General features: G+C 38.7%; 1 protein-coding gene across 1 annotated transcript in view; it reads right to left on the minus strand.

Annotated features, from left to right (window-relative positions):
• Positions 1-11,581: 11,581 nt before the first annotated feature.
• The window catches only part of AEBP2 (AE binding protein 2), a 72,424-nt gene continuing 71,711 nt past the window's right edge, over positions 11,582-12,294 (minus strand). The window contains exon 10 of the mRNA XM_060166757.1: positions 11,582-11,622. The gene's annotated coding sequence lies outside the window, so the exon portion shown is untranslated. The remainder of the gene's footprint in view (positions 11,623-12,294) is intronic.

Below are 12,294 nucleotides of genomic sequence, written 5' to 3' on the forward strand. Positions count from 1 at the left end.
AAAAATTTACAATAGCATCAAAAAGCACAAAATATTTAGGGAAAATTTAAACATCTACATAACCTAGCCAAAGAAAACTAAAAATATAAGTGAGAGAAATTTTAAAACACCTAAAAAATCGATGGATATATGCATGGATTGGAAGCCAATATTGTTAACTCGTCATTTTCCCCAAATTGACTTAAAGACTCAAGACAATTCCAATCAAAACCTTAGCAAGTCTATTTGTAGAAACGAACAAACTGATTCTAAAATGTATATGGAAGTGCAAAAAACCAAGAATAGCCAAAAACAATCTTGAAAAAGGAGAACAAAGTTGGAGGACTTGTATCACCTGATTTTTTAAGCCATTTCTACAACAAAAAATGAGGGAAAGAAGGAGGGAAAAAAGGAAGAAGGAAAGGGAAAAATATAAAGGGGGTGCCTACAGACTAAAAGAAACTTCAATGTGTATTAACCAAAGGCAATGTACAAATCTTTTTTGATTCCTAATTTCAAACTTTTGAAAACAATTATAAGACAACCAGGAAAATGACACTGAATTAGGGATTACTGTTAAATTCTTTATGTGCGATAATGGTACTGTGGTTATGTCTGAAAAAGTGAAATCCTTATCTTTTAGAGATACAACCCTAAATATCAACAGATTAAATGACACTCAAATGCCTGAGATTTGCTTCTAAATACCGCAAGAGTATTTGGGGGCAGAAATAGATGGAACAAGACTGGCCATGTACTGATACTTGTTAAAGATGGGTGATGACCACAGATTCATTATGCTCCTCTCTGTAACTCTTAAATATGCTTGAAATTTTACGTAATTGTTTTCTAAAAAGTGAAATCAAGAAATAACCTGAAGGAAAAAGCTTACTCTGATATTTCATCAGAAAGGACTTTCTACACATTAACAAAGAAAAGATCCATAATGAAAAAGATTGAGTTTTGATTCAAAATCTATATAAAAATAACAAAGTTAGACAAACATTTTTTGCAACATACAGAGAAAAGGATGATTTTTTTTTTTTTTTTTTTTTTTTTTGCGGTACACGGGCCTCTCACTGTTGTGGCCTCTCCCGTTGCGGAGCACAGGCTCCGGACGCGCAGGCTCAGTGGCCATGGCTCACGGGCGCAGCCGCTCCGCAGCATGTGGGATCTTCCCGGACCGGGGCACGAACCCGTGTCCCCTGCATTGGCAGGCGGACTCTCAACCACTGCACCACCAGGGAAGCCCAAGGATGAATATTCTTACATATGAATATTAAAATAAGAAATACGACCTGGTCAATAAGCATACAAATATGCCCAGGCTTTACTGTAATAAGATAAATGTAAATTAAAACAATGAGCTATACTTACTTTTTAAAAAATTTTAATGATAATGTTAAGGGTTGGAAGCGCACTTAAAACCAATGTCACATACATTTTCTAGAATGCAAACAACAAAAGATACCAGGAACTAAAAAATGTTTCTACTCTTTGAGAAAATAATTCCCATTGTAGGAATTCCATCTAGGGAAGTAACCAAATACACAAAGTTTTCAGATCAAGGATGTTTGTGAAAGCATTGTTCATACTGGTGAGACACTGGAAAGTAAAATACTCAGTAGGTGCCCAGCTGACTGAAGTATGACACATACATACAGTGGAATATAACATCAGTGCTATGACACATACATACAGTGGAATAACATCAGTGCTAGAAGCAGTCCAATGATGGAAAGATGCTCAGCATATACATGATACTTTATTAACCCAACATGGAAAAAGATCTGTCTGTGTAGATAGAAGAAAACACCCTTGGGGAGTTCCCTGGTGGCCTAGGGGTTAGGATGCCGAGCTTTCACTGTTGTGGCCAGGGAACTGAGATCCTGCAAGCCGCGCGGCCAAAAAAAAAAAAAAATCCTCACCTCACACGTTGATATCTAATATATTAACAGTGGTTTTTAAAACATGATTAGATGATAAATTTTTATTTTCATTCTTTTTTGTCAGTATTTTCTAAATTCTCTATATTGAATACGTTACTGTCATACTGTATTTGGAAATTTTGCAAGGAAATTATTTGATTTCTTTTGGAATACTTTTGGAAAATGTACTTTATTGACTAAGAATTTCTCTAATTTTTTGTTCTTTTACCAAGGGGTTATTTTTCCTTTTATACTATCCAGTTGCTATTTTAAATAAAAATTTAACTATTTGGAGCACTATAGTGTCTTCTGAAATCTGGACCTCCCCCAAAGAAAAGCCTACACAACTTAAATTCATATTCTATACCTATATCCTCTTTATGGATTAGATAATCTTGTAAACCAAGAAGGAAAGCTTCCTTCAGACGTGCTACACAATTTCCTTTGGGATCAATCAGTCTGGCTGGGTCTTGTCACTGAAACAATAATTGATTTAGGACTGAAATCATCCTGTTCAATACGCTATACATATAAGACTTGAAACAACTTAAGAGTTTTCTTTACCAATTTTCCAAATACTATCCTAAGTTTTCTCCTTACTCCTGTCTGGCTATATCTGGGTGAAAAACAAAAGCTATCCCAAATTCCTCCTTGTAGTTATGACCAAAGCAACTTTTCTCAGCCAGTTGTATGGCACCTAGAAAAAAATAATTCAGCTATTTCTCATTAGACAAAGAGTAAAACGCTACAACTATAAAACCAAAGCAGTCTGCACAAACTACCGCTAGATATGAAAGTTATTGCTGTTTTAGCCAAGTAGGCAAATAAATTGTCAAAAACATTAGCCTTTCCAAAGCCAGCTGCAGTCCAGTACTGTTTGCACAGGTAAATTATCTCCATTCTGTATCACTAATGCACATAACAGTTCTTAGGAGATTTGTAAATTTTAAAAGAATTCCAGAGGGACTTCCCTGGTGGTGCAGTGGTGAAGAATCCGCCTGCCAATGCAGCGGACATGGGTTCGAGCCCTGGGCCGGGAAGATCCCCCATGCCGCGGAGCAACTAAGCCCGTGTGCCTCAACTACTGAGCCTGCACTCTACAGCCTGCGTGCCACAACTACTGAAGCCCGTGCGCCTAGAGGCCGTGCTCCGCAACAAGAGGAGCCACTGCAATGAGAAGCCCACACACCGCAACAAAGGGTAGCCCCTCCTTGCCGCAGCTAGAGAAAGCCCGTGCGCAGCAACGAAGACCCGATGCAGCCAAAAATTAATTAATTTTAAAAAAATAATAAATTTACATTAAAAAAAAAAGAATTCCAGAGACAAAGTCTAACAGTATCCTGGCATCACCATTCACTCACTAACAACTTCTTAAGCATTTGTTGTGGGTCCCATACCGTCAGCCAGGAGAAAGATTATTTGTAGATAAAAGATTTTTTTCCTGCTGCCTTCTAAATAGTCTATAAACTCACTATACCTCTGCGTACATCCTATGCCTTGTCCTGGTCTTGGACTGATTTTGTTCTATGTGAATGGACAGCTATACATCCACAATGAAAAGTGAGCGCCTCAATTTAGAGACTACTCCTTTACAGATGACTTTTAAGGAACTGCTTAAAGGAAAAAAATACCTGTATCTGAGACTATGAAATCCTTGAGAAAGTGAAAATCAAATTGCAAACCTTATCGGAAATGGATTAATGTTCCTGCTTCCTCATGACCTAATTAAGTTTTAAATCACTCTGATCTTATTATAAATATACTTTAGCTACAACACACACTGGTTGTTCAATATTACACATTACAAAAACCTTACTAATAGAAAGACTTTATACCCATTAAAATTATTTACATACAAAAAGCTAGTAAATGCCTCATAGTTTAAGCAAACTATGCAGAAGTATAACCACTACTTCCTAATCTTTCATCATACTGTATTTGCATAAAGGGTGAAAACTGCCTCTTAAAAACAGTTAACTTTAGGAAGTCTTTTATCTTCATTCGATAACAATTGATTAAAGCTCTTTTAACATATGAAACACTATGGTAGAGACTGCAAAATACAGACAAAGGTAACATGAGATACAAAAGTCAGTTATAATCAATGAAAAGTATTTTGGCTTTTGACTTTGGTGACAGCTTTGTGATTGTATCACTGTTGAACCCTCCGGATCAATGGATTCATTAAACTGACGCCTGAAGTAAATAATGCTCAAAGATATCACTGCCCTAGAAGGAAACTTCCATTCTTTCCCCTCCCAGCCCTTTCTCGTTTCTTCCAATTTCTACGATAGTCCAAGTTTTCACGTTTATAAAAATGCTGCTACACCAGCAGAGGTTAGTTGTTGTGACAGAGACCATAAAGCCCCTAACATTTAAAAAAATATTTACTATTTTTATATAAAAAAAGTTTGCCGATCCTTGTCCCTCGTAATGTGTCTCTAGTCTCCCCTCACTCACTGTGTTTCACTACCACAAACAGAAGGGAACTGACACCTGAGTGGTTAACTGATTGACCTGAAGCCACAGAGCTGATTAAAATCAGCACTTACAACTATCTTCTGGCTCATTTGCCATCATTCACATTCACTGAGGAGTTTCACTTGCTTCCAAGCTCACTGCCTTGGTCTCCAGTACTACTCTGACGATCACTGTGATTCCAAAATGCACGTGAAGGGCAAGGGCCCACCCTAGCCTCTCAGCTACCGGACTTCCTTACACCCAACGATCACATCTTCATTCACATCCACCACCCGTTCCCCTGGTCCTGTGTTGCATCTTTCTGGTAGCAATGAATGTATCAATAGCAAAATCTGACCAAACTCTTGCCTTTCTATTTCACTTCCTCCAGTAACAATGAGTCCAACAATTCTTCAACCCCACCAGGACCTACGATCTATTCATTTTTCACGCCCCACCCGAAATGGATTCCACAGACCACGTACTTTCCCAGGACTCTCCCTCCATTCTACCTGCTTAATAAAATCCAAGTTCTAGTTCAATCCAACCCTCCACCAACTCCACACCCACACCCACACAGCTCCTCATGGCTGCGGGAGGATGTACACAGTAATGGCATCTACTTCCACTTTAAACTGATGAGGACAGACCTTGTGCTATTTCAGGGCTGTCTAGTATTTCTCTTACGTTTCCTTATTCCATTCACTCTCCCAGATGATTTACACACCTTCTCTTCTCCCTGGAAGAGAGAAGACTGGAATACCTCCAACTGCCTATCTCACTTCTGGCACCTAAATGTCTGACAGCCATCTCAAATTTAACCACACTTGACTTCTCCACCAAATCTCATCCTTGTGAAGTCTTCCCTAAACTGCCTTTTACTCAATTGCTCAAATAGTCTTAGAGTCAGTCATCCTTGGCCACATCTACACACACACACACACACACACACACACACACTTCATCTAACACCCCTTCTTGCCAACACCACTGCTGCTACTACCTCAGTTCAAGGCATCTTCTCTCCTCAACTCATACAAAACGCCCAATAGCTTTCCCTGCTTCCATTCCTGTGTGGAGAAAATGTTCTGTTCCCTGTGAAGCCACCAGTAATCCTTTTAAAATTAATCCTATCACTTCATTGACCTGCTCGTAACCCTCCAGTGACTATGATCATATTTAGACTAAAACCCAAAGCGCTTTCCAATGGCCTATGAGACCCTATGTTAGAAATTAGCAAACTATGGCTCATGTGCAAAATCTGGCCCACTGCCTGCTCCTGTAAAAAGTTTCTCTGGAACACAGCTGCCCATTTGTCTATGTAACATCTGTGGTTGCTTTCTCACTACAATGGCAGGGACCTTAAAGCCCCCAAAATAAAAAAAAAAATTTAAATGACTGTTCTTACAGGAAAAAAGTTTGCTGATCCCTGTCCTTCATGATGTCCCTGGCGTCTCCCCTCACCCGCTGGGTTCCGGCCATGCCAACTGGCTTTCTATTCATCAGCAGGCCAGGCCTCCTCCCCCCTCAGGCCTCCGCCCAGAACATTCTCTCTCACACACACACACACACACACACGCACGCCTTGCCCCCCATGTTAGTCAGGTCTCTCTCCCCAAACGTTACCACCTCCAAGGGCACTTCCGTGGCTGAGCTACAATCACACCCTCCCTTTCTCCAGCACCTCACTCTGCTTTGTCTTCCTTCATGGCCTCATCACTGACTTCATGCATCCGTTTATTATCTCAGCCCTTCCTTCCCCATTACGGATGTGGGTTCCATGAGGACTGGGCCTTTCGTTTTGTTTATTTCTGTATCCCCAGAACACGGCACACAGTAGAAATTCGGTAAGTACTGAATTAATGAATCTTCTCAATCCTCATTTGATCCCTCCCTCCTTTTTGCTCATTTGATCCCTCCTTTTCCTTGAAGTTCCTCCATTTTGGAGTCATGTAGGGGAAAACAAAACTTAAAAATCATAAAAAGAAAAATACCGTAATACTGTTTGAGAATGCTCAATGTAAGATGACATAAATCACATAACATACAGTCTGAAAACACAATCCTGATCCTTGTATATGCTTACCCCACAGTAATGAAGGCAAAGCAATGGATGGATCAATAGCAGAGTATTATTTATTTCTAACGGATTAAACTTCTGATTGCTGGTCTGGCACGTAAGGAGCTTGAAAGTCATCATTCTGCCCTAACAAGTAAAAAGCTGAATTGTCAATCAACAACTCTTCTTAGACCCATCAGAGAACTGAGGTCACAGGGCAAACCACTGCCCCCAATACTGGAGAGACAGGCAGATACAGAGAATGTCAACTTACCAGAGCAGAAACCTCCATGGACCAGTAACGGGATAGGAGAACCTAAACTGTAATTGGCAATTTGCTGGAGGGAGGCACGGTGTGGACAACTTTGAGAGCTGAAAACTCTGAGATCCAGTTTTGGGGGCCCCATCACACTTTTGTGAGTTTTACCTCCAGGAGCTCTACCCGATTCTCACAATGGAAAGAGAGAAAAGTCCCCTCCTGCTCTTTGCAGGATGAGGGAAGAGTAGTCATTTTGAAATACAGTCATCCCTCAGTATTCGCAGGGGATTGTTTCCAGGACCCCTGAAGATACCAAAATCCACGGATGCTCAAGACTCATATAAATTTGCATGCAACTACACATATCCTCCTGTATACGTTAAACCATCTTTAGATTACTTATAATACCTAATACAACGTAAAGGCTATGCAAATAGTTGCAAATGCAAGGCAAATGCTGTGTAAATAGTGGCCCAAGTATGGCATGTTCAAGTTTTGCTTTTTGGAACTTTCTGGAATTTCCTGCTTCCAAAATATTTTCAGTCCACGGTTGGTTGAATCCAAGGATGCGGAACAGCAGATACAGAGGGCCAACTGTACACCCAAAGCATTCCGCAATTCTTAACAAGGCCCACCCTCAAAAGAAGAAACTGCTTCACCAGAGCCTAACCCTACTGGAGTTTTATCAGAGCCTCACTGACCTGGGAGAATCTTCCAGGTGGGAGAGGGAAAGTCCCAACTCCAGCCTCCTCCAGCCACCCTGCCCCACCTACGGAAGGAAAGACTGAGAAGCACTCCTGAAGGTCACAGCCTAGGCACAGGCTCACCCAGTCACAGGACTGGCTCTAGGTATTTTGTCATAAGAAGCTTCATGCAAGCAGTTTCGCCAGACAACTGATTGGCCATAAGGCACTTTTGCAGTAAAAGACAAAATAACTGGCTGATGGTTTGGTTTGACAATTTGGTTTCAATGCCGTAAAAGCTAGAATAACCGGTTGATGGTTTTGTTTCCCAGTTTGGTTTCGTTTCTCCATTGATGCAGTACTCCCATCTTTATATCATAGAAATCTTGGGCCTCAATGGTCTATACAGTGATGAGTATGTGTGGAGGTCTTAAGATGTGGAGAATAACAAATGTACATCAACTTGATAGAAAATATGGTGATAGAAAACTTACTGGAAGTGTGAGATAAGAGAGTGTAAAGTCAGATTGCATACCATACTAGAAAATAACACATCGGTTTGCAGATCTTTTGGTGAGTACCACCACCCTCATGCTCTACAAAACCAAAAGCTTACCAAGCTATGGCTAATTCACAACAGGCTTCGAGAGCACCCATTCTCGATTTTTAAGCTAATTTAGATCCAACAGCTTGTTCTCTAACACCATCTTTACCCAATTTTTCATGTAATATTAGAAGCTGGAGGCAAAAGTGGAATCACACTCCTCCGATCCCCCACAAAAGAAATGGTTACGTGATTCCTGACGAGTTTCTTGAAAATGGTGAAAGCTTTTTGCTATTTGATAGTTAAGAACATTATGTGGATGGAATTTTGGTATTGGCACAGAATCTGGCTTAGATGATTCAGTGAAATATAAGGAACTGAGAGTGTGATGGAACTTTAAAAAAGGTAGTCCAGATATGTACTACCACTTACATACGTTACACATATGGAAAAGAAACAGCAGCATCCCTGTCTGTTCATTTTACTCCTAGGGAAATGTGAAGAGACTTAGATCTCTTTACATCGTAAAGAGTTTATGTCTGACGTTAGATCCTGAATCTTTAGTGACTGTCTTTGAGAAAGATGGTATCATTTCTTCCTCTAAGATATACTCAAATACAACTATCAGCGTCAATCTACACATACTTTAAATGTATTTAAATGCTTTTTGGATTTATTTTTCACAACAAAATCTTTTAAAATTTGTTATTGATTTTTCATGTTTCATTATGTCCTTTTTTTGAATGTTCCTCTTTTATTTTCATTATTTTATCTTTAACGGCATGATTGCCTTATGGCCAATTAGCGACGTGGTGAAACTGCTTGTGGTGAGGCTGCTTGCACTAAAGATGTTTACAGTGAAAATCCTTGCAGAGGACTAAAGAATGCTTCACACCACTAAAACCCAGAGTTCTTTTTACTAGGTACATCCCACCCAGCTTTCAATGAATTACATGGGTACTAAAAGGTAAAAAACACATTTTTAAAGAGACAGAGCAAGCATCAGAACCGGACTCAGCTACAGCAGGCATTTTGGAATTATCAGACTGGGAATTTATTTTATTTATTTATTTTTAACTTTTTATTTTATATTGGAGCAGACCCAGTTAACAACACTGTGATAGTTTCAAGTGCACAGCAAAGCGACTCAGCCATACATGTACATGGGTCCATTCTCCCCCAAACTCCCCTCCCATCCAGGCTGCCACATAACACTGAGCAGAGTTCCCTGTGCTATACAGCAGGTCCCTGTTGGTTATCCATTTTAAATATAGCAGTGTGTACATCAGTCTGGGAATTTAAAATAATTAAAATTAATATGCTAAGAGAATAAGTATTAACATGCTATGAAAAAAGTAGACAATATTCAAAACAGATGAGTAATGTAAGCAGAGATGAAAGCTAAAAGAATCAAAAAGAAATGCTAGAAATAGAAAGCACTGTAAAAGAAATGAAAAAAGACTGATGGGCTCAGGAAAGCACCTATGAGCTTGGGGATATATCAACAGAGACTTCCAAAGCTGAAAAGCAAAGAGAAAAAAAGACTTAAAAAAAAAAAAGAAAAAACAGAATATTCAAGAACTGTGGGACAACTACAAAGGTATAACATATGTGTAATGGGAATACCTCTAGAAGAAGAGAGAAAGGGCCAGAAGAAATACCTGAAGTGATAAAGAATGAAAATTTCCCAAAATGAATGTCAGACAGCAAACCACAGATACAGGAAACTCAGACAATAAGCAGGATAAATGCCAAAAAAAATCTACATGTAGGCATATCATATTCAAACTGCAGAAAATCCAAGATAAAAATCTTGGAAGAAGCCAGAGGGGGCGAAAAATACCTTATCTTTAAGGGCCAAGGATAAGAATAACATCAGACATCTCCTCAGAAACCATGCAATCAAGGAAAGAGGAATGAAATATTTAAGTGTTGAGAGAATAGAGCTACCATATGATCCAGCAATCCCATTCCTGGGCATACCTCTGAAGAAAACCATAATTTGAAAGGATACATGCACCTCAGTGTTCACTGCAGCACTATTTACAACAGCCAGGACATGGAAGCAACCTAAATGTCCATCAACGGAGGAATGGATAAAGAAGATGTGGTACATATATAAAAAGAATACTACTCAGCCATAAAAAAGAACGAAATAATGCCATTTGCAGCAACATGGATGGACTCAGAGATTGTCATACAGAGTGAAGTAAGTCAGAGAAAGATGAATATCTTATGATATCGCTTATATGTGGAATCTAAAAAATAATAATACAAATGAACCTATTTACCAAAGAGAAATCGAGTCACAGATGTAGAAAACAAAGTTATGGTTACCAAGAGGGTAAGGGCGGGTGGGAGGATAAACTGGGAGATTGGGATTGACATATACAAACTACCGTATTTAAAAGATAACTAATAAGAACCTACTGTAGAGCACAGGGAACTCTATTCGGTGCTCTGTAATGACCTACGTGAGAATGAAGTCTAGAAGAGAGTGGATATGTGTATATGTATGGCTGATTCCCTTTGCTGTACAGCAGAAACTAACACAACATTGTCAATCAACTATACTCCAATAAAAAAAAGTTAACTAAAAAAAAAGTGTTGAGAGCAAAACACCCAGCAACCAAGAATTCTGTATCATGTGAAATTATCCTTCAAAAGTGAAGGAGAAATACTTTCTCAGACAAACAGAAATTGGGGGTATTTCTTGCCAGTAGACCTGCCTTGCAAAAAATATTAAGAGAAGTTCTTCAGAGAGAAGGAGATGATATATGTCAGAAACTCAGATCTGAAAAAATAAAGAGCATTAAGGAAGGAATAAATGAAGATAAAATACTTCCAATGGTTTTGTACAACACTTACCTTGCTGTTTGTCATAAATTAAAACCAATTTCAATCCTTAGGCAGAGTTGCATTAATAAGTGAAAATCGCTTGGAAGGAGACAAGGAGAAAGATGAGCAACACTTGGTTAAGATTCCTCGACAGTAACTAAGATGCTTTCTTTCAGAGATGCTTATGCTTTTAACACAGGCCTGCAAAATACATTCAAATAATAAACCACTTATCCAAAAGGCATCGTGGTAAGAGACCTCTAGGTTTAGAATCAGGCAAAAGTGGTTCAAACTCCAGGCTAGGCAACTTGCTGACTGTATAGTCTTGGGTAAGTTGCCTGAGTAACTCATCTGTAAAACAAAAATAATGAAACCCACATTTTATATGTTAAGTGTAAGCTTCAAACGTGAAGGATATGCAAATTCACCTAGCCCTCTGTCCCGCTAATTCTAAGTGCTTAATGACTGAGTTGTAAACAGTATGAACCTGGCAACTTCCTCTTTACATTAGCTTCACAATAAACTTAGAGGTAGCAAGTCGATGATCAATCTCTAGCAAATGTATAAAATTTCAGAGCATGCATTTTGCGGACATCATCCCAGCTGTACTTTACATTGAAATTTTTCCTATGTATTAAATGTATTAGTTTTAAAAAATATTATCTTGCTTCATACTTCATAATAGTATGAAACCTTTTGAAACAAGAAGAGAAATAAAAAGGTAGAGACCAAACCGACAGTTTTATATTTTCTCCAAGGAATGGATGAAACGATCCTCAGAATTATCTTCTAGTAGTACCTCAACTGCCAATCTTCATAATACGGCATCCAAGGCAGACCCGCTGGTCCATGTTCCCAACCACAGGAAATGCCTATCACACACATATTTATGGGTCACTATGATTCATTTCTATACTTTGCTTTTTTTTTTTTCCTGGCAAGGATTAAATTTCAATTATTTGATGTTTACCAAATCTGCTTTGAATACCTGCCTCATGTTCTAATTTCCTTATAAACTACAAACATCAACAAATCTCTCTGTACTAAATATCATTCTCTATTTCAGGGAATATTCCCTATGTTGCTAAGTTCCTCAGTGATGTGCACAATGTCACAAATTAAATCAAAATGCTAGGAGCAAAAAACAAATAATTCTTGGCTCAGTTCCATGTTAATGAGGCTATGTTTTCCCCTATTTGGAAATACATCTAGGCAGGACTTGTCTGCCAGTTTGAATATGATATACCATAAAGGCAAGACCGTCTTTAAGTGCTTTAAGGACATTTTTGATGTTTTACCTCTCACAAAGATAAAATCTGTACTTCACACCCCACTTGAAAAGAAAACATGATGGTACAATTAGAGCAACACACAACGCAGAGCTAAAAACGTCACTTAGTCTAGCCCTCAACTTCACCGAAGCAAGTCTGAATAGATAATACATTTGATTAAGAACTGTAAGAAAAGAAAATACATTAATTTCCCCAGTAACAAATTCTATTATTTTCAATTCTTGGGGACCTACTTTTCAGTAAAACTTACAC

The sequence above is a fragment of the Lagenorhynchus albirostris genome, chromosome 11 (assembly GCF_949774975.1).
Source record: "Lagenorhynchus albirostris chromosome 11, mLagAlb1.1, whole genome shotgun sequence".
NCBI classification, from domain to species: Eukaryota; Metazoa; Chordata; class Mammalia; order Artiodactyla; family Delphinidae; genus Lagenorhynchus; species Lagenorhynchus albirostris.